Below are 20,746 nucleotides of genomic sequence, written 5' to 3' on the forward strand. Positions count from 1 at the left end.
AGTTCAATTGGGTTGGGAACTTAAATTGACCCAATTCCCCCTCCCCCAGCCCAAATAAGATACCTGATCCGCCCTCGCCCTCGCCCCAGCCCAAACCCGCCTTTGATCCGCCCGTTTCCCCCTTAATATATAAACTTCTTGTAATATCTCCCCTCAAAACAAACCCTAAACCTAAGAAGACTAAAAAGTGGCGCTACTACTGTTCATTTTCTCTCTCATCTGAGCCAGCCCTAACTTGCCTGAAGCTCAGGCGAGTTCACTCACACACGAGCACTATCTCTCCACGTCATTCTAATCCTAACGGATTTCTGACAAAACGAGAATATTCCCTCCAAATTTGCACTTTATTTTTGCACTCTGAAACTATTTGTTGGATGAATGGGATATGTGGATGGATAGAAATTAATCCACGCCTTCCCTTTGTCCCTAAAATCGTTTACAAACGAATTAGATTTTGGGATTTTTGGCAGAAGCTTCAAGAAGATTAGAGGTTTATATATAAGGTAAGGATCTCTTGGAGCAGGGAGGATTTTATTCGTGTAAAAAAATATCTTAGAACAAATTTTGAAGAGGAATATTTTGGTTTTTTTGGAGGAAGATTTTGGGGGAGAGATTTTTGGAAAAGAAATTAGGGTTTTGAATTTTGATTCCGATTTTCTTTCCTTCTTTGATTCCAGTTGGTTAATAGAAGAAAGAAACATAAAGTTTATTCTAGTTTTGATTTCCGATTTCACATTCGAAAAAAAAATGTTTCAACTCTTTCTTTGATTACTGTCTTTTCGGATAGCAAGTTTGGGATTTTTGGTTTCAAAAATAGTGGTCGTTTGAAGTTCTGGGTGCCGTTCGAAATCGAGCTCATGGTTCCTATGTGATCTAGCTGTTTTTCTCGTTCGGAGTTTGGGATTCGAAGCATTGTTGACGATTCTTTGTTATTAGGAAGGACCTTGCACCTTTCAGGTTCCTATCTTATCTTTTCCTCTCGTCTGATGTATTATTAAAATGATGATGAAATTTCTGGATTAAAACAAACTAAATGCCTAGAATCTGTCAGTTTTTGAAATGATGAATGTGCTCTATTTTAAGTCCTTTGGGTACGTCTTGCTCTGTTGAGATTAAGAGTGAGTTGAATCTCGGAAATTTCTTTCGTGATATTTTCTGTTTGGTCTCAGCCTCATTCGTTAGGTTTAAGATGCCGGAGTTACGTACTGTTATTTCCGTTTAAGATCTGATCCCTTTAGGTTGTGTTGCCATTGAATCAAATGTGTTATTATTTTCAAATAGTGATATCAAATGGATTTAAATGGCTTGTTAGTATGACCTTTGGATGAATTTTCTGTATATCTTAAGTTGGACCTCAGTTGAATTATTAGAGTTTTGAGTTATCAATGCCTTTATTTGTGATCTTTCGGGAGTGTTTGGAGGCAGTTTCTTTCAACTTCATATGATTGCGCTTGAATCTCTGTTGGTCATATGTTTTGGTCTTCATTTTGTGAAAATATTTTGAACAATGGTGTTCTATGTATGGATCCTAAATTTGGGGTTCGAGGCAGTAGGTTAGAGTTTTCTGTTTCTTAAAGTTGGGCTTTGTCTACTTAAATTGAGTTCAAACAAATGCGTCTGATTGCTTGGGATCTTTATATATAAATATGGAACCTATTTAATCAAACTCCCTATTCTAGCCTAAAGTGATTTGGATGTCTGAAGCTATCCTCGTCATTTTAATGCTAATGACCTGTTAAGGCTCTAATCTTTGAGATTCTGTCAACAAAGTTTAATGGATTAGGTGATCATATGAAAATTGTAGTATTAACATGTTAGGTTGCTTTTAAAATTCATCAAGTTGAAGCATGTTCCTTCTTTGCCTTTGTTTGGTTTAAGGGGAAGATTTGGAGTTTCTTTAAGTAAATATATGAAATGGTAATACTACTGCATTAATCCTCTTTAGCATAATGTTAACTGAGTCATTCACTTTTGAGTGTCCTCTGTTTATAATCAAGTTTAATATGTATCTTGGCATGCCCTCATTTTGTCCATGTTTCATTCTTTGTCTCTGGTTCATTGAGAAAATCCCGATATGGTTTGTTTCTTTTGTGCTTATATGATCATTTATGAAGCTTTTGTTATTTTTTTAGAAGATTATGTTAGTTTCATTCTTATGTTTGAATATGAAGTTGGTTGATGGGTGCAGATAATTGGATAATACCGTATAAGTTCATTTTCTAGTAATCATTTGAAAATCAGAGACTCCAATGATTTGAACAAGATACTAGTTGGTTTGAGTTTAAAAGTTGAATAATTTATAAACATTCGTAGTTTGCTTTAGGCACGTAATTAAATTACCACAACTACAGGTACGGTTCCCGTGACATAGTTGTGATACTTAATTTCAAATTAGTTTTAAATATGAACATCCTTAGTTCGCTTTAGTTGAATACTTTTCCTTTAATAAAACTGAGGCGTGTCATCCAATCACATAGTCTATGAACCTCACCGTAATATCTTAACTAGTGTAGAAAATGCCTTGAATTCTCGTAGTTCGCTTTAGGTGCGTTAACTAATAAATTAGCATAGCTACGGGTACGGTTCCCATGACGTAGTTGTGATACTTAATTTTAAAAAAAATGGTGGTACTGTAACGACCCGGTCGGTCATTTCATGAATTACCACTCTGTTTTCCCCATTTCTTCTTCTTATTGCCTTGTTCAATTGTATTATATGTTATCGGGTTGATTGGTTCTAGTTTAGAGAGGTTTTGGTAAGGTTTGAGATACTTAGTCTCTTTTGAGTAAGCTTAAGTTAAAAAAGTCAACCGGATGTTGACTTATATGTTAAAAGGCTCGGATGTGAGTTTCGATGGTTCGGATAGCTTTGGGAGGTGAATTGGGACTTAGAAGCGTGATCGGTATGTGGTTTGGAGGTCCGGAGTAGATTTAGGCTTGAATTGGCGAAATTAGAATTTTAACGTTTTTCGGTTGGTAGGTGAGATTTTGATATTGGGGCCGGAATGGAATTTCGGGAGTTGCAGTAGGTTCGTTGTGTCATTTGGGATGTGTGTGCAAAATTTCAGGTCATTCGGACGTGGTTTGATAGACTTTTTGATCGAAAGCGGAATTTAGAAGTTTTTGGAATTCTTAGGCTTGAATCTGATGTGATTTTTGGTGTTTTGATGTTGTTTTGGGCGTTCCGAAGGTTGGAAAAAGTTTTAATGAGGTTATGGGATATGTTGGCATGTTTGGTTGAGGACCCGAGGGCCTCGGGTGAGTTTTAGATGGTTGAACAGACCATTTTAAGTTAACAGAATTTGCAGATTTTGGTTTCAGCTGTTGCAGACAATTTGTTCTTCGCGTTCGGGAGTGGACCCTCGCGTTCATGAAGGGTTAGGAAGGGAGGCTGGAGATTTGTACTTCGCGTTCGTGAGGGAGGTCCCGTGTTCGCGAAGGGTCAGAATAGGATGCGTCATGTTCGCGAGATGCCTGACCGCGTTCGCGATGGTTGGTGAGGCTGAGGCATCGCGTTCGCGATGATGTGGTCGTGTTCGCGTAGGAGAATTTTGGTCAATGGAATTTTTGTGCTTCGCGAACGCGAGGCTTTGACCACGTTCATAAAGAAGGACTTCTAATCGCTTGATAGAATGTTTAAAAGGCCATTTTCGCGAGTTTTGGCCTAAGTTCACCATTTTTGACTCGGTTTTGGAGCTTTTTTAGAGAGATTGAAGAGGGAATCAAAGAGAACTTGTTAGAGGTAAGAATTTTGGACTTAATACTCGATCCTATTGTGATTTCTACCTAATTAAACATGAAATTTGGGGAATTTGAAGCCTAAATTGGGGGGTTAGGGCTTGGAAACTTGAGATTTTAATCTAGGGATTTGAGGGGCCATTTGTGGTCGGATTTTGGTATTCTTGGTATGTATGAACTCGTGGTATGGATGTCGAACGGGACGGGCCATCCCGTCTCGTCCCGCATCCCGTCCTGCTTCAAGTTAAATGGAATGGGCAAATGTTAAACGAGACACGGGATGGGACGGGACGACCATTTCGTCCCGTTTGTCCCGTCCCGCATCCCGTCAGATTTTTTAAAAAAAAACTAGCCGTTGGGCAACGGCTTAAATTGCAAAAATAGTCGTTGCCAGTGGTCCAAACAGCCCCCCCCCCCGAAACACCCCTACCCTCTCCCCTCCCAAACTTTTAATATAACTCCTAAGTTTATTAAATTACACTTTGGCCCTATTTTCTACTATAAATACCCCCATTCTTCTTCATTTTTCCCACAAAAAATCAATCTTCTCTCTCAAATCTCTTACATTCTAATATTCTATCTATATTCTATATTATTCTCTATATTTTGTTACTATCAAGTATCAACTATCAAGTATCAAGTGATAACTTTCAAGTATTTGGGCAAATTTTTTCCCTATTCCCGAAGTTTATTTAATTTCTACTCTACTTAACCCATCTTTAAAACTAAGAGGTGCAAAGAGACTTGTTCGTAAAATTTATGAGAATTGAGAAATTCAAGAAAATGAACAACCATCTCTCGAAAACTTCCAAGCTAGCATATATTCTTATGTTAGATCAATGTTTGATAAATATAAATCTATGGATACAACTGGTTGTGAAACTGCTCCTTCTGCTTCTATGTCTAGAGCAAAAGTTTTATGGGAAGATATGGATGATATAATAGGTTTTGATTCCTCTATTGATGATGAATTTGATTCTTATCTTAATCAAAGATTGGAAAATATTAAAGACGAAGAAGGCAATGAACAACTTTTGTCATGGTGGAGGGAGCGTGGCAAGGCTTTTCTAACACTTTCAATTATGGCCCGAGATATCCTAGCTATTCAAGCATCATCAGTAGCATCGGAGAGTGCTTTTAGCGCAACAAGATTTAAGATTGGAGATCATAGACATTCATTAGCGGAGGACAGTCTAGAGATTTTCGTATTATTCAGAGATTGGATTAATTCAGAAAGAAGAAATCTTGGTTTTAAAAAATTAACCACTAGGGAAGAAGAAGAATACAATGAGATACTAACTGGGAGCGATGACGGCATGGAACTCATGGAACATCAATCAACATTGCCAATTCCAACAGAATGTCCGAGAGATATTATTGATAAGTTACAAAGAAGCTATATAGGAGCTTACAAATATTAGTATGATAATTTGTAATTGGCTACTAAGAGGCCTAGTTCAAACAGAACCCTTCCTAGAAAGTGGTTGCGTCGATTAGGTGCTCTTCAAAAGAATTATATTTGTATTTGAGATTTGAAAGTTCTATTAATAAAATAAAAGGCTCTAAGCGTTGAATTTTATTTATGAATTGTCTTAGTTACTTAATAGTTAATACTTTGAAATTATAGTAAATAAATTATAACTCTATTATAAATTTATAATTACTAAAATATTTCATTACAAGTCTTTTGTTTTAATAATTTATAATTCTTTACTTAGTTTTCTAATTTTCATTTTAACATAGTAACATTTAAGTTTATTAAATAAGTCAAAAATCTAGCCGTTGCAAACTTTAAAAACATAGTAATTTTCAAAAAACTAGACGTTTTTAAAAAAAAATACACTTAAGGCCCACGAACCTGTCCCGTCCCGTCCTGTCCCGTCCCATCCCGTTTGTTAGCGGGACGGGATGAGATCAATGTTTCACCCCGTTTGTCCCGTCCCATTTCGTCCCGTCCCGCCACAGTCCCACTTAAATGTCGTCCCGTTAATTTGGTCTCGTCCCATCCCATCCCGTTGGATAGCCATAACTCGTGGGAGGATAAAGATTTCCGTTGATGTGATTTTTATCGAGTTTCGAGAAGTGGGCCCGGGGGTCGGGTTTGGCCAATTCGGGGATTTTTGGTATAATTTAATTATTTTTGCTTGGGCTTCGATACTTTAGCATATTCTAATGTTATGATTATGATTTTTGGGTAGATTCGGCACGAGTTAGGCCAATGTGAGAGGCAAAGGCATCGCGGAGTAGTAAGTCACCCCGTTTAAGGTAAGTAGCCATTGTAAATCTGGAACTGAGGGTACAAAACCCCCGTATTTCGAATTGTTTTAATAAATAAGGTGACGCACATGCTAGGTGACGAGCGTGTAGGTGTGCATGGGTAGGGATTGTGACTTGGTCCATCCCGTAGAGACTATTAAGCTGCGTACTTTATTTGAAACCTTATAATATCTCATATTTTAGACATTTATACTGTATTATGAGTTGTATGCCATGTTATGGGCCTTGTACCGACCTGTTGAGACCCTTAGGGGCATTTTACTATTTTTTTCTCACTCCATTTGATTAAAAGCATATCCTCAGTCATATTTTACCTGTTTATTGTTTTAAAATGGTTTTATCACTCTAATTCTTAATGTGAGAACTGTTAGGACTGAGTTCCCTAATTTCTACGGTTACGCCTGAGTGGCTGTGAGGTTAATGACTGAGAGAGGTTGATGACCTAATGGTGAGGACTATAAATATTATGGATCGGGCTGCATGCCGCAGTAATATTTATATGGATCGGGTTGCACGCCGTAGTGATATATATATATAGGATCGGGCTGCGCGCCACAACGATATGATGCTTGGGCTGTAGGAGCCCCTTTGGAGTCTGTACCCCCCAGTGAGCGTAGTCGACTAAAAACTATAGATCGGGCTGCACGCCGCAATGGTTACAATGATTATTACTATTATGAGGTGTATTTGAGCCTGAGTGCTGAGTGACGAGAGCTGAGTCACGAGTGACTGAGAGGCTTGCCTGAGAGGCTATATTTATGAGTGATACCATGCCCAAGGGCATTTATGATATTTTTGCTGATTTCACTCTTCTTTTAAAATAAGCCTCTGTTGAAAACTGCTAAGTAAATGAATTCAAGGTATTTCAAATGAAACTGAAGTTTTATGAAGAAACTAGTTTTAAAACTATTGAGTTTAACTTGATAATTTGTCGTTCATTCTTCTATATGTTTTTAAACTGCTCGTCACTGCTTTCAGACCTTATTAACTTTAGTTACTTACTGAGTTGGCGTACTCACGTTACTCCCTGCACCTTGTGTGCAGATCCAGGTGCCCGAGCGGCAGAGTGAGGGTCCTCAGCATTGTCAGAGTTTGTCGGAGATTACAAGGTAGCTGCATGGCGTCCGCAACCCTGCTTTCTTCCTCTTATCCTTGTTTTCCCGCATTTTAGACTTGTTATATATTAGACAGTCAAATTTGTATATTTAGAGGCTCTAGACTCGTGACACCGGATGTTTGGTCTGTGTTGGTTTAATGTTTTTATTGATTTCCGCATATTTTTAGCTGTTTTATACATTTTTTTATGAAAATTGAGATTTAAACCAGTGTTAGAAAATGGTTTTATAAAAGAAATTTGTTGTGATTAATGGTTTGGGTCGGATTGCCTAATAATGTGATAGGCGTCATCATGATCGGGTGGTTAGGGTCGTGACAAGTTGGTATCAGAGCCTAGGTTACATAGGTCTCACGAGTCATGAGCCGGTTTAGTAGAGTCTCGCAGATCGGTACAGAGACGTCTGTATTTATCCTCGAGAGGCTGCATAACCTTTAGGAAAAACTTTATATTCTTGAAATTCTTATCGTGCGAATCTGTTGATCCGAGTACTAAACTTATGTTATTTCATTCTCTAACATATGGTGAGGACACGTGCTACCGGTCAGGATGGATGACCACCAGTACCACCAGCTGGGTCCACTAGAGGCCGAGGATGTGGTTGAGGCCGTGGTAGGGCAGGGGTGTCGCCCGCACAACAGCTAGGGCAGTACTTGCAGATCTACTAGCTGGCCCAGTTCAGGATCAAGTCCCAATTACGGACACTCCAGCAGCACCAGCTTAGGCACTAGTTGTGCCTATTATGATTCCAGGCCTTCAGGAGGCTTTAGCTCAGATTTAATCAGTGTGTACTGGTTTGGCTCAGGCGGTCTCAGTTACTACGGCTGCAGCTACTTCTCAGGCCGGGGGAGGCACCCAGACTTTCATTGCTAGCACACCTAAGCAGGTTGTGCAGGGATTTCAGACACCGGGGGCACCTCCAGCCCAGCCGGTTGCACCAACTCAGGAGTATGTGGTACCAGTTATGCCTGACGACGAGCAGCATCGATTAGAGAGATTTGGTAGACTTCAGCCTCCGACTTTTAGCGGTACTGAGGGCGAGGATGCTCAGGGTTTATTGGATAAGTGTCAGAGAATGCTTTGTACAACGGGTATTCTGGAGACCAATAGGGTCGCTTTCACTACCTTTCAGTTTTCTGGAGCTGCCTTCACTTGGTGGGAGGCTTATGAGAGGCGTAGGCATGTTGGTGCAACGCCCCTTACCTGGCAGCAGTTCTTTGTTCTCTTTTTGGAGAAGTATGTGCCACAGTCTCGTCGAGAGGAGCTGCGTAGGCAATTCGAGCAGTTGCGTCAGGGAGAGATGATTGTAACACAGTATGATATGCGGTTCTTTGAGTTAGCTCGTCATGCGGTCTGGCTGGTTCCCACAGATCGTGAGAGGATCAGGAGGTTCGTTGATGGCCTCACATATTACCTTCGGATTCTCATGACTAGGGAACGAGTGTTAGGTGCTACTTTTGAGGAGGTTCGCCGTGAGATTGAGTCGGTTTGTCGCCAAGAGCGAGAGGAGAGGTAGGACAAGAGGCCTCGGGGATCTGGTAGCTTTGGTAGTGGTCCTTTGAGGGGTCAGTTTCAGCACAGCAGAGGCCGTCCATTTAGGCAGGCTCAGTCGGCTCGCCTAGGTTATCATGGGGCATTATCGAGTCATGGTTCTCACAGTTCTCATCAGGGCCATTCATCACTCAGTGCGCTTCCAGCCCAGGTTCATCCCGTGCTCCATAAGTTTAGGGTTCTTCCATGCCAGATCCTTCTACTGGTCATTCCGGTGCCAAGGGTTCCCTTCAGTACCCATCTCCAGCACTAGGGAGTTGTTATGAGTGTGGGGAGTTTGGGCATATGAGGATGCAGTGTCCTCGTCTTCTTGAGGGTCAGTCTCAGCAGAGGGGTCAGCCCTCGACTTCAGCTCCAGTCACTTCACCACCCGCTCAGGCAGCTAGGGGCTAGGGCCAGTCAGCTAGGGGTCACCCTAGAGGGTGAGGTCGATCAGGTGGTGGTCAGGCTCATTTCTATGTCCTCTCAGGTAGATCAGATGTTGCTGCTTCAGATATTGTGATTATAGGTATTGTCTCAGTTTACCGCAGAGATGCCTCTATGTTATTTGATCATGGTTCCATCTTTTCTTATGTGTCATCATACTTTGCTATTTATTTGGATACGCCCCGTGAGTCTCTTGTTTCACCTGTTCGTGTATCTACTCCGGTAGGCAATACTGTTGTTGTAGACCGTGTGTACCGGTCCTGTATGATGGGGGTCTAGAGACCCGAGTGGATCTTTTGTTATTATGTATGGTGGTTTCGATATCATATTGGGCATGGATTGGCTATCTCCATGTCATGCTATATTGGACTGTCATGCTAAGACAGTGATGTTGGCTATGCCGGGAGTGCCACGAATTGAGTGGCGAGGGTTCTACTAATTTCGTCCCTAGTAGGGTTATTTCGTTTCTGAAGGCCCAACGTATGGTTGCGAAGGGTTGTCTCTCATATTTAGCCTTTGTGAGGGATATTGGTACAAAGACTCTCAGTATTAATTTTGTTCCAGTTGTGAGGGATTTTCCTGATGTGTTTCCTCAAGACCTGATGGGTATGCCACCGGACAGGGATATTGATTTTGGTATAGATTTGGTGCCGGGCACTCAACCCATCTCTATTCCATCGTATGGCATGGCACCAGAGGAGTTGAAGGAGTTAAAGGAGCAGCTTCAGGAACTCCTTGACAAGGGGTTCATTCGGCCTAGTGTGTCGCCTTGGGGTGCGCCAGTTCTATTTGTGAAGAAGAAGGATGACACTATGAGGATGTGCATTGATTATAGACAGTTGAACAAAGTTACAATTAAGAACAAGTATCCTTTGCCTCGCATTGATGATTTTTTTGACCAGCTTCAGGGAACGAGAGTATTCTCCAAGATTGATCTCCGTTCAGGTTACCACCAGCTAAAGATCAGGGATTTGGATATTCTTAAGACGGCTTTCAGGTCCCGATATGGTCATTATGAGTTCTTGGTAATGTCTTTTGGGATGACCAATGCTCCAACATCATTCATACACTTGATGAACAGCGTGTTCCGGCCGTATCTCGACTCATTTATCATAGTTTTCATTGATGATATTCTGGTGTATTCGCGTAGTCAGGAGAAGCACGCGGAGCATTTGAGAGTTGGGTTGTAGAGATTGAGGGAGGAGAAGCTTTACGCAAAGCTCTCCAAGTGTGAGTTCTGGCTTAGTTCAGTGGCATTCTTGGGGCACGTGGTGTCCAACGAGGGTATTCAGGTTGATCCAAAGAAGATAGAGGTGGTCCAGAGTTGGCCCAGGCCGTCCTCAGCTACAGAGATTCATAGCTTTCTTGGTTTAGCAGGCTATTATTATCGGTTTGTTCTGGGATTTTCATCTATCGCATCGTCCTTGACCAAGTTGACTCAGAATGGTGCTTTATTTAAGTGGTCGGACGAGAGTGAGGAGAGCTTTCAGAAGCTCAAGATCTCCTTGACTACAACTCCAGTGTTAGTGTTACCATCAGCTTCAGGTTCATATACCGTGTATTGTGATGCTTCGAAAGTTGGTATTGGGTGTGTGTTGATGCAGGAGGGTAGAGTTATTGATTATGCTTCTCGTCAATTAAAGCCCCATGAAAAGAACTACCCTGTTCATGATTTGGAGTTGGCTGCCATTGTTCACGCGTTGATGATTTAGAGGCATTATTTGTATGGTGTGTCTTGTGAGGTGTTTACTGATCATCGTAGCCTCCAGCACTTATTCAAACAGAAGGATCTCAATTTGAGGTAGCGTAGATGGTTGGAGTTGCTAAAGGATTATGATATTACTATTTTGTACCATCCGGAAAAGACCAATATGGTAGCCGATGCTTTGAGCCAGAAGGCGGTGAGTATGGGGAGTTTGGCATATATTCCAGTCTGGGAGAGACCTCTTACAGTGGATGTTCAGGCCTTGGCCAATCGGTCCATGAGGTTAGATATTTTGAAGTCCAGTCGGGTATTGGCTTGTGTGATTTCTCGGTCTTCCTTATATGATCGCATCAGAGAGCGCCAACATAATGATCCTCATTTGCTTGTCCTCAAGGACAGAGTTCAGCATGATGATTCCATATATGTGACTATTGGTGATGATGGGGTATTGAGGATGCAGGGCCGGATATGTGTGCCCAATATGGATGGGCTTTAGGAGTTGATTCTGGAGGAGGCCATAGTTCGCGGTATTCCATTCATCCAGGTGCCGCGAAGATGTATCAGGATCTGAGATAGCATTATTGGTGGAGGAGAATGAAGAAAGACATTGTGGGATTTGTGGCTCGGTGTCTCAATTGTCAGCAGGTGAAATATGAGCATTAGAAACCGGATGGCTTGCTTCAGCGGATGGATATTCCAGAGTGGAAGTGGGAGCAGATCACCATAGACTTTGTAGTTGGGCTCCCACGAACTTTGAAGAAGTTCAATGCTATTTGGATGATTGTGGATCGACTGACCATGTACGCACACTTTATTTCTATGTGTACTACCTATTCTTCCGAATGGTTGGCAGAGATCTATATCCAAGAAATTGTTCGTTTGCATGGTATCCCAATTTCCATCATTTCAGATAGGGGCACTCAGTTTACTTCACAGTTTTAGAGGTCTGTGCAGCGAAAGTTGGGTACTCAGGTGGAGTTGAGCACAGATTTTTACCCTCAAACGGACGGGAAGTCCGAGCGCACTATTTAGATATTAGAGGACATGTTGCATGCTTGTGCCATTAATTTTGGAGGGTCATGGGATCAGTTTCTACCGCTCGCAGAGTTTTCTTATAACAACAGTTACCATTCGAGTATTCAGATGGCTCTGTATGAGGCTTTGTATGGGAGGTGGTGTAGATCTCCAGTTGGTTAGTTTGAGCCGGGTGAGGCTAGGCTATTGGGTACAGACTTGGTGCAGGATGCTTTAGACAAGGTGAAGGTGATTTAGGAGAGGCTTCATACAGCGCAGTCGAGGCAGAAGAGTTATGCTGACAGGAAGGTTCGGGATGTGTCCTACATGGTTGGCGAGAAGGTTTTGTTGAAGGTTTCACCCATAAAGGATGTTATGAGATTTGGGAAGAAAGGGAAATCGAGTCCTCGGTTCATTAGGCCCTTTGAGGTGCTTCGCAGGATTGGGGAGGTGGCTTATGAGCTTGCTTTGCCACCCAGCTTGTCAAGTGTGCATCCGGTATTTTATGTTTCTATGCTCTAGAAGTATATTGGAGATCTGTCTCATGTTCTGGATTTCATATCGGTTCAGTTAGATGATGATTTGACTTATGATGTAGAGCCAGTGGCAATTTTGGAGCATCAGGTTCGAAAGTTGAGGTCAAAGGATATAGCTTCCGTGAAAGTGCAGTGGAGAGGTCGGCCCGTGGAGATGGCTACCTGGGAGACCGAGCGCGGGATGCACAGTAGATATCCTCACCTATTTGAGGCTTCAGGTATGTTTCTTGACTCGTTCAAGGACGAATGTTCGTTTAAGAGGGGGAGGGGATGTAATGACCCGGCCGGTCGTTTCATGAATTACCGCTCCATTTTCCCCATTTTTGCTTCTTATTGCCTTGTTCAGCTGTATTATATGTTATCGGGTTGATTGGTTCGGGTTCGGAGAGGTTTTAGTAAGGTTTGAGATACTTAGTCTCTTTTGAGTAAGCTTAAGTTAGAAAAGTCAACCGGATGTTGACTTATGTGTTAAAGGGCTCGAATATGAGTTCTGATGGTTCGAATAGCTTCGATAGGTGATTTGGGACTTAAGAGCGTGATCAAAATGTGTTTTGGAGGTCCGGAGTAGATTTAGGCTGGAATTGGCGAAATTGGAATTTTGGCATTTTCCGATTGGTATGTGAGATTTTGATATAGGGGTCGGAATGGAATATGGGAGTTTCATTAGGTCTGTTGTGTCATTTGGGATGTGTGTGCAAAATTTTAGGTTATTCGGACGTGGTTTGATAGACATTTTGATCGAAAGCATTTTAGAAGTGTTTGGAATTCTTAGGCTTGAATCCGATGTGATTTTGGTGTTTTGATGTTGTTTTGGGCGTTCTGAAGGTTGGAACAAGTTTGAATGAGGTTATGGGATATGTTGGCATATTTGGTTGAGGACCCGAGGGCCTCGAGTGAGTTTCGGATGGTTGAACGGACCATTTTAAGTTATAGGAAGATGCAGATTTTGGTTTCAGTTGTTGCAGACATTTTGTTCTTCGCATTCGCGAAGGGTTAGGAAGGGAGTATGGAGATTTGGCCTTCGCGTTTGCGTGGGGGGTCCCACGTTCGCGAAGGGTCGGAATGGGATGCATCACGTTCGCGAGATGCCTGACCGCGTTCGCGATGGTTGGTGAGGCTAAGGCATCGCGTTCGCGATGATGTGGTCGCGTTCGCGAAGGAGAATTTTGGTCAATGGAATTTTTGTTCTTTACGAACGAGAGGTTTTGACCGCGTTCACGAAGAAGGACTTCTGATCGCTGGGCGGAATGTTTAAAAAGCCATTTTCGCGAGTTTTGGCCTAATCTCACCATTTTTTACTCGGGTTTAGAGCTTTTTGAGAGGGAATCAAAGAGAACTTGTTGTAGGTAAGAATTTTGGACTTAATACTCGATCCTATTGTAATTTATACCTAATTAAACTTGAAATTTGGGGAATTTGAAGCCTAAATTGGGGAGTTAGGGCTTAGAAACTTGAGACTTTAATCTAGGGATTTGAGGAGCCATTTGTGGTCGGATTTTGGTATTCTTGGTATGTATGAATTCATGGGAGGATAAGCATTTCCGTTGATGTGATTTTTATCGAGTTTTGAGACATGGGCCAGGGGGTCGGGTTTGGCCATTATGGGATTTTTGGTATAATTTGATTATTTTCGCTTGGGCTTCGATCCTTTAGCATATTCTAATGTTATGATTCTGATTTTTGGGTAGATTTGGCACGAGTTGAGGCCAAGGCGAGAGGCAAAGGCATCGCAGAGTAGTAATTCACCCGGTTTGAGGTAAGTAACCATTGTAAATCTGGAACCGAGGGTATAAAACCCCGGTATTTCGAATTGTTTTGATAAATGAGGTGACGCACAAGCTAGGTGACGAGGGTGTGGGCGTGCACCGGTAGGGATTGTGACTTGGTCCATCTCATAGCGACTATTAAGCTGCGTACTTGATTTGAAACCTTATGATATCTCATGTTTTAGATATTTATACTGTATTATGGGTTGTATGCCATGTTTGAGGCCTTGTGCCGACCTATTGAGACCCTTAGGGGCATTTTTACTATTTTTCCTCATTCTATTTGATTAAAAGCATATCCTCAGACATATTTTACCTGTTTATTGTTTTAAACTGGTTTTATCACTCTACTTCTTAATATGAGAACTGTTCGGACTAAGGTCTCTAATTTCTACCGTTATACCCGAGTGACTGTGAGGTTAATGACTGAGAGAGGTTGAGGACCTAATGGTGAGGACCATAAATATTATGGATCGGGTTGCACGCGCGCAGTAATATTATATGTAAATATTATGGATCGGGCTGCACGCCGCAGTAATACTTAGATGGATCGGGTTGCACGCCGCAACGATATATATATATTGGATCAGGCTGCGCGCCGCACCGATATGGCGTTTGTGCTGTAGGAGCCCCTCCGGAGTCTGTATACCCCCAGTGAGTGTAGTCGACTATAAACTATGGATCGGGTTGCACGCTGCATCGATTATTATGATTATTACTATTATGAGGTGTATTTAAGCCTGAGTGCTGAGTGTGAGTACGGAGTGACGAGAGCCGATTCACGAGTGACTGAGAGGCTTGCCCGAGAGGCTATATTTATGAGTGATACCTTGCTCGAGGGGCCCATTTACTATATTTTTGCTGAATTCACTCTTCTTTTAAAATAAGCCTCTGTTGAAAACTGCTAAGTAAATGAATTCAAGGTATTTCAAATGAAACTGAAGCTTTATGAAGAAACTGGTTTTAAAACTGTTAAGTTTAACTTGATAATCTGTCGTTCACTCTTCTATATGTTTTTAAACTGCTCGTCACTACTTTCAGAACTTATTTACTTTAGTTACTTACTGAGTTGGCGTACTCACGTTACTCCCCGCACCTTGTGTGCAGATCCAGGTGCCCGAGCGGCAGAGTAAGTGCGATGACCCACAATGTCATCTTTAATTTAAATAATTATTTCGGTATTTTAAGACCTTAAAAAGTGCTATCAATAAATCCTCGACTTGCGTGCACAGTCCATATAATTTTCCGGAAGGTTCTTATGTGAAAAATAGATTAAATTGTGAACTAGAGCTTTAAAACTCAACTGAGTTGACTTCGGTCAATATTTTGGACAAACGAACCCGGATAAAAGTTTTGACCATTCCGGTAGTTCCGTATCGTGATTTGGGACTTGGTTATATGCCCAAAATCGAATTTGGAGGTCCCTAGATCGAATTATCGCCATTTAACGGAATCTAGAAATCTAAGGTTAAAGATTTCTTAAGTTTGACCGGAGAGTTGACTTTTTGATATCGGGGTCGGAATCCAGTTCTGAAAATTTTCATAGCTTCGTTATGTCATTTATGATTGGTGTGCAAAATTTGAAGTCAATCGGACTTGATTTGATAGGTTTTTGCATCGAATATAGAAGTTGGACGTTCTTAGTTTTATTAGGCTTGAATTGGGGTGTGATTCACGGTTTTAGCATTATTTGATGCGATTTGAGGTTTTGACTAAGTCTGTATCACGTTTTAGGACTTGTCGGTGTATTTTGTTGAAGTCCCGAGGGCCTCGGGTGGATTTCGGAAGGTTAACGGATATAAAAGGCTGCTGAATTTTCTCTTTGGACAACATTTTCTGGACAGAATGTTTTCTGAAAATGGGACTTCCATTTTTATCAAATTGGAGCTCGGGGAGAGGCGATTTTCGGGAGATTTTCAGAGAAAATAACGGGGTAAGTGTTCTTAACTTAATTTTGGTTAGATTACCCGAATCTATTACTAGTTTTGGCATTTAATTGGTGATTTTAGTTGGAAAATTTTTGAAACCCTCTTGGTTTAATTTGAAGATTTGAGGGACGAGTTGATGTTGGATTTTGGTAAAATTGGTATGGTTAGACTCGTGGTTGGATGAGGTTTTATATTTCATGATTTTTGTCAGGTTCCGCGATGTGGGTCTCACGGGCAAATTTTTAGTGCAATTTCAGATTTTTAATGGAAAATGTAGAATTTCATATGGAATTAATTCGTATAATTTTTATTGACTGTCTCGAATTGTTTATGACTAGATTTGAGAATTTCGGGCACGAATTCGTGAGGCAAAGACTTGTTGAAATTTTGAATTGGTTGCAAAGCGAGGTAAGTGTTTGGTCTAACCTTAGCTTGATGGATTAGGAGTTGTGTCTTATTTGCTACATGTTAATTGTGGAGTACGACGTATAGGCATGGTGACGAGTATCTATACGTTGGTGTCAAGCATGCCTGTGAGTCTTGTATTATAATTGTTATGACTCCGTTGTGGTTTATTGCGCTTCATATGTTATTATCACCATTGTTCCCTTACCGGGATGTTTGTTTTAATAGTATTGTTCCCTTGCTGGGATGTTGTTGAAATATCATTGTTCCCTTGCCGGGAAGTTGTTATATTGCTCTTGTTCCCTTACCAGGATTCCTTGTGATTATTGTTTGCTTGTAACTGGGAGCGGGTGGTATGCCTACCACAAGATATAATGAAATGGGAGCGGGTGATACGCCTACCACAAAATATAATGAAATGGGAGCGAGTGGTACGCCTACCACAAGATATAATAAAATGGGAGCGGTGGTACGCCTACCACAAGATATAATGAAATGGGAGCGGGTGGTACGCCTACCACAAGATATAATGAAATGGGAGCGGGTGGTACGCCTACCACGAGATACATGAAATGGGAGCGGGTGGCACACCCGCCACGAGATATAGGAAATGGGATCGGGTTGCACGCCTGCAACAAGATGTGAAAAGAAAGTGAAATCTGCCTTTGTTTTCCTTATTCTTGTTAGTGGTTGGATTTTGATTCCTTTATAATTCTCTTGATATTCTGTTTTTACCCTTTTTTTATATGTTCAATACTCCAAATTTCAATAATTGTTACATTTTTTAACTCAATTGATTTCTCAACTAAATTTTCCTTAAACTGTTTGAGGTTGTACTTTACCTAAAAAGGAATTTCTACTATGTTTTGATTTATTGATTTCTCGTATTAAAAGTAAAGGATTCATTCGATATTGTACTTTAATTGAAAAGGGTATCTTCTTTATCAAATGATTTCTAAAAATAACTTCATCTTTTCTTGTTGATTTCCTAATTGGGTTGGAAGTTGTACTCTACTTTATGTTAAGTGAATGAGGCGTCACAAGGTGACCTTTACTCGAAAGAATTATATTCGAAAGATGCTTATTTGAAAGATATTTATTTAAAGGAAATATATTCGAAATATATTCATTGAAAAACATATTATCTTAGAGATTATTACTTGAAGGATTTATAGGCGAAAGATTTATATTTGAAGGACTTGATAAATTGATTGCACTTATATCTATTATTTGTTGAGAAACATTTATGGTGTTCTTGTTGCCTGTTATTTATATCACTGGTTGATCATTGTTGCCATCATTGTTATCTGCTTCCTATTATTTTTGTACGATATATTGCACATGTTTATTTGGTAGTCTGGTCCTAGCCTCGTCACTACTTCGCCGAGGTTAGGCTAGGCACTTATCAGCATATGGGGTCGGTTGTGCTGATACTACACTCTGCACTGTATGCAGATGCTGATACCGGAGTGCTTGGATCGCAGTGAGGGTGCTGTCTTCAGTCCACACAGGCGACATGAGGTAGTCCTGCAGACGTCCGCGGGCCTTGGCGTCACCTCCTATCTTTTCCTTTATCCTGTTTCCTTTACTCATTTCAGAAACAATGTATATTTTATCTTTCAGACTTTGTATGTAATATTCTTAGACCGTCTGTGAAGCTGTGACATCAAATTCTGGGTAGAGTTGTATTTAGACTTCCGTAGTTTTGTATTAAGATAAATTGTCAGATTTTGTCTTCCGCTTAATTATATTCGCTATTTGTATGATATCTACCCATCACTGATAATGGTTTAAAAATGGAAAAGGTTAAGTAATTAGAATAATTTGGCTTGCCTAGCTTTCATCAGTAGGCACCATCACGGCTCTCGAGTGTGGGAAATCCGGGTCATTACAGTGAGGGTCCTCAGCATTGTCAGAGTTTGTCGGAGATTGCAAGGTAGCTGCATGGCATCCGCAACCCAGCTTTCTTCCTCTTATCTTTGTTTTCTTGCATTTTAGACTTGTTATGTATTAGACAGTCAGATTTGTATATTTAGAGGCTCTAGACTCGTGACACCAGATGTTTGGGCTGTGTTGGTTTAATGTTTTTGTTGATTTCTGCAAGCTGTTTTATACATTTCTTATGAAAATTAAGATTTAAAGTCGTGTTAGAAAATGGTTTTATAAAAGAAATTTGCTGTGATTAATGGTTTGGGTTGGCTTGCCTAGTAATGTGATAGGCGTCATCACGATCGGGTATTTGGGGTCGTGACAGGTACATTTATGTGACTCAGCCACAATTTAATCTTGTTAATAAAATAAATATGTTGTGGATCATGGGTACAATTTTCGTGACATAATTCACAACGTGTAATCAAATAATTAGTTGTATAGCAATTGAATTATTAAAAGCGGTTTTAAAAAGGGGAATAAAAATGCCCATAGGTTTCAAGGATATTTTAAAATCAAATAAATAGGCCAATATTAATAGTTGAGCGACCGTGCTAAAACCACGGAACCCGGAAATGCCTAACACCTTCTCCTGGGTTAACAGAATTCCTTACCCAGATTTCTGTGTTTCGCGGACTGTAAAACAGAGTCAAACTTCCTTGATTCGAGTTTTTAAACCGGTGACTTGGGACACCATAAATTATCCCAAATGGAGACTCTGATTTCTAAATAAAATAATCTCATTTCGATTGTCACTTAAATTGAAAAAACTCTTTTATACCCCCTTCGGGGTGGTAAAAAGAAGGTGTGATAATATATACATCAATCATTTATACTTAAGGTCTGCCTTTTATTTAAACTAATAATTCTTATAATTTATTGGGAACAAGACCACCCAGTGGTGATTAGGTATATTTCTACATGTTCTCCTATTGTGGCCTTCATGTCCGCATGAACTCTTTGGCCTCTTAGCCTTTGATTTTGAAACCTTCTTGTATCTCACTTCTTAGGTCTTCCAGACACATTATTCCCAACTGGCGGCAACACAACTTGTTCTAATACCTCTGCAGGTATTGTTTATGTACATTCATCTAGAAGAGGATAAATTGGAATGTCGTATGCTTTCAACATGTATTCATTGTAGTAGTACATAGAGCAGTAATCTTCACCCTCCAAGTTTTTTGACCTCAAAACCGCCCACGCATGCAGACATGGGATTTGATCTAACTGAAACCTTCTACAACTACATGTACTTTCCTAAGGCAAACGATGAACAACCTCCAATTGTCAATAACTGAGTGTAAGTTTTCAGTTGATAGTCTCACCTATATTTTGTAGAAAAGCAATATTAGTCAAGACTTTATGTAACTAATACAAAAGATTAACCCTATTGAGTGTTTCTGTAAACAAACATGAATATGAAATAAAGAACATGTTATATAATATAAACATACCATCATATGATGTGATGCCTCAAGATTTTCATCCAATATAACATTGTATTTTATGGTAAGCTTTGTAAATGTCGCTTGTGCAATATTTCTATTTGTGTAGTTCCACCTCTTGATCAAAATTCGAATTTCTTCTAGTAATTGTTGTACAGGAAGTTCCCTCGCTTCCTTAGTTGCTGAATTTAATGACTCTACAATGTTGGAAGTCATTTTCATTGTTCTATTGACTTTTGCATGTGCTCTACACTACACCTGTGATACCCAATATCAAATAAGTAATCCTTCACTCTTTCATCTATTTGTTCCATATCTGTCATATGGTGATTAAACTCTTGAATGGTATATGCTCTTGCCGTAGCAAAAAATATCTCTCTTAGCTCTTCTTGGCTCCTCTTATATCTGTCTTTTATGTTATTCCATAGATGCCATATACAAACACAATGAGAAACTTGTAGATACAATATTGAAGCTGCCTTCGCTATGCTTTCATTCCTGTCCGATACAATGCACAAGCCATCTCTGTCACTGAATGCTTCTTTGAACCTTTCGAAAAATCACCCCCATGAGGCATCGTTCTCCGAATCAACAATTATATATGCAAGAGGTAAAATCTTGCATGTTCACAATATATTAATTATATTTATTCAACAAAGTGTTTATTATAAATATATACTATTTATTAAGTGTCCAGTATACGCACATCAATATGTAATATTTTACAATAACATACATGCGTTGGATGGGGGAGGAGAGATTAAATACCTAGGGTTGTGTAATCAATATGCACAAATATACACTAAATATAAGTATAAATGGATATACACATAATATGAACATTTATACATACAAGTAAACTTTGATGTACAAAGTGATACATGGATATACATGAATGTGATAATGAAATATA

At 40.2% G+C, this 20,746-nt stretch overlaps 1 protein-coding gene and 1 long non-coding RNA gene across 2 annotated transcripts in view; both read left to right on the forward strand.

The window, feature by feature from the left end:
- Nucleotides 1-20,746, forward strand: part of LOC142177967 (beta-amyrin 6-beta-monooxygenase-like) — a 183,179-nt gene that overhangs the window by 85,286 nt on the left and 77,147 nt on the right. The window lies entirely within an intron of this gene.
- LOC107814118 (uncharacterized) lies at nucleotides 164-18,201 on the forward strand. Its single transcript, XR_012708016.1, has 3 exons — nucleotides 164-957; nucleotides 7,059-9,187; nucleotides 17,915-18,201. It is a non-coding gene; the product is annotated as an uncharacterized LOC107814118 (long non-coding RNA).

Source organism: Nicotiana tabacum, chromosome 3 (genome assembly GCF_000715075.1).
Source record: "Nicotiana tabacum cultivar K326 chromosome 3, ASM71507v2, whole genome shotgun sequence".
Classification (NCBI taxonomy): Eukaryota; Viridiplantae; Streptophyta; class Magnoliopsida; order Solanales; family Solanaceae; genus Nicotiana; species Nicotiana tabacum.